Source organism: Tarenaya hassleriana, unplaced genomic scaffold (genome assembly GCF_000463585.1).
Source record: "Tarenaya hassleriana unplaced genomic scaffold, ASM46358v1 Cleome854, whole genome shotgun sequence".
NCBI classification, from domain to species: Eukaryota; Viridiplantae; Streptophyta; class Magnoliopsida; order Brassicales; family Cleomaceae; genus Tarenaya; species Tarenaya hassleriana.
Window position 1 is genome coordinate 730 of NW_010970964.1, and position 3,146 is coordinate 3,875.

Genomic DNA, 3,146 nt, shown 5'->3' on the forward strand with positions numbered 1-3,146 from the left:
CTGTTCTCATGCAGGAAGGAAGACCAATTGCGTACTTCAGCGAGAAACTAAGTGGAGCAACTTTGAGCTACCCAACTTATGACAAGGAGCTTTATGCGTTGGTTCGCGCTTTGCAAACATGGCAACATTACTTGTGGCCGAAGGAATTCGTAGTTCACACTGATCATGAATCTTTGAAGCATCTGAAAGGGCAACACAAGTTGAACAAACGACATGCAAAGTGGGTAGAGTTCATTGAGACATTTCCATATGTCATTCGGTATAAGCAAGGTAAGGAAACTGTCGTTGCCGATGCATTGTCAAGGAGGTACGTTCTGATTTCTACTCTTGATGCTAAGATGCAAGGGTTTGAACACATCAAAGAACTTTACGCTAATGATCATGACTTCAGAGATGTGTATGAATCTTGTGCGTTATCTGCTAGTGGAAAGTTCTTTCGGCATGAAGATTATTTGTTTCGAGAAAATAAACTTTGTGTGCCTAACTGTTCCATGAGAGAATTGCTTGTTAGGGAAGCTCACGGTGGTGGATTAATGGGACATTTCGGGATAACAAAGACACTATCAGTTTTGCAGGAGCATTTCTTTTGGCCTCACATGAAACGAGATGTGGAAAAGATCTGTGGTGGATGCATTACATGCAAAAAAGCTAAGTCTCGTCTTCAACCGCATGGTATGTATACTCCTTTGCCCATTCCTAGTGAGCCTTGGACTGATATATCCATGGATTTTGTTCTTGGTTTACCTAGGACAAAGACTGGTAGAGATTCGATTTTTGTGGTTGTGGATAGATTTTCAAAAATGGCGCACTTCATTCCATGTCACAAAACTGATGATGCACACAATATTGCTTCTTTGTTCTTTCGAGAAGTAGTTCGACTGCATGACATGCCTAGAACCATTGTTTCTGATCGTGATGTCAAATTCCTGAGTTATTTTTGGAAAACGTTATGGTCAAAACTTGGGACTAAATTGTTGTTCTCTACAACTTGCCATCCACAAACAGATGGGCAAACTGAAGTTGTGAATCGTGTTCTATCATCACTTTTGCGTTCCATTGTGAAAAAGAATCTTAAAACTTGGGAAGAATGCATACCTCATGTTGAATTTGCTTACAATCGATCGACTCATTCCGCTACTCACTTTTCGCCTTTTGAAATTGTTTATGGTTTTAATCCTTTGACTCCATTGGATTTGACTCCTTTGCCATGTTCTGAGCATGCTAACCTTGATGGAAAAAGAAAGGCTAAGTTTGTTAAGCAGATTCATGAGGCCGCCAAGCTGAATATTGAGAAAAGGACGGAGCAATACGCAAGGCATGCCAACAAAGGACGAAAGGAAGTAATTTTTGAACCTGGAGATTGGGTTTGGATTCATATGCGCAAGGAAAGATTCCCAAAAGAGCGAAAATCAAAGTTGATGCCTAGAGGAGCTGGACCATTTCAAGTTTTGGAGAGAATCAACAACAACGCCTACAAGATCGACCTTCCGAGTGAGTATAACATTAGTTCAACATTCAATGTTAGTGACTTGACTCGTTTCCATGCAGATACAGAAGCAGATTTGAGGGCAAATCCTTTTCAAGAGGAGGGGAATGATGCGGAGCAGGGTAGCAATGCGGATCATCTCGTCTTCTCGAATGGACCAATGACGAGGTCAAAATCAAGGGAACTCCAAGCTGCTCTAAATGGCCTTTTTCTTGAATGTTTGGGCCAAAAACACATGGGAAATCAACTTGGATCAAGTCATATACAAGTCCAGCCCATTTTCAACATGATTTCAAGTGTGGAGAGCCCAAAATGAAGGCCCAAATGTTGCAGCCCAAGTCCATGACGAAAATCACTAAGGAATCTGCAAGTTCAAGTCTTCATGATGATTCCAAGGCATTCAAAGTCAAGTCCACCACATTTATGGCTTTGTATGTTTGGATGCACACTAAACAAGTTTGGATGCACTCTAAATGTGTTTGGATGCACTCTAAATGAGTTTTGGTGCACTCATTTCGTCTAAACATGTTTTGGTGCATTCAAAACATGTTTAGACGAACTAGAAACATGTTTCGACGACCTCTAAATATGTTTCGACGAACTCTAAACATCTTTGGATGCACTCTAAGTCTGTTTGGATGCACTCAAAACATGTTTCGACGCACTCTAAAAATGTTTGGATGCTCTCTAATCATGTTTGGATGCACTCTAAATGTGATTGGATGCACTCTAAACGAGTTTTGGTGCACTCAAAACATGTTTAGACGAACTCTAAACATGTTTCGACGCACTCTAAATATGTTTCGTTGAACTCTAAACATCTTTGGATGCACTCTAAGTGTGTTTGGATGCACTCTAAATATTTTTCAATGCACTCTAAACATGTTTGGATGCTCTCTAAACATGTTTGGATGCACTCTAAGTATGTTTTGACGTACTCTAAACATGTTTTGATGCACTCTAAATTTATTTGGATGCACTCTAAACGTGTTTTGGTGCCCTCAAAACATGTTGAGACGAATTCTAAACAAGTTTCGACGCACTCTAAAAATATTTTAGTGCACTGTAAACATGTTTGTATGAACTCTTAATATGTTTCGACGCATTTTAAACATGTTTTGATCCGCTCTGAATATGTTTTGGCGTGCTCTGAACATGTTTCGACGAACTCTAAACATCTTTTGTTGCACTCAAAACATGTTTCAACGCACTCTAAACATGTTTTGACGCACTCTAAAAAAGTTCCGATGCACTCTAAACATGTTTGGATGCACTCTAAAAATGTTTGGATACATTCTAAACATGTTTGGATGCAATCTAAACATGTTTTGACGAACTCTAAAAAAGTTTCGATGCACTCTAAACATGGTTGGATGCACTCTAAACATGTTTCGACATACTCTAAAAATGCTTGGATGCCCTCTAAACATGTTTGGATGCACTCTAAGTATGTTTTGACGCACTCTAAACATGTTTGGATGTACTCTAAATGTGTTTGGATGCACTCTAAACGTGTTTTGGTGCATTCAAAACATGTTTAGACGAACTCGAAACATGTTTCGACGCACTCTAAATATGTTTCGACGAACTCTAAACATCTTTTGTTGCACTCAAAACATGTTTCAACGCACTCTAAACATGTTTTGACGCACTCTAAAAA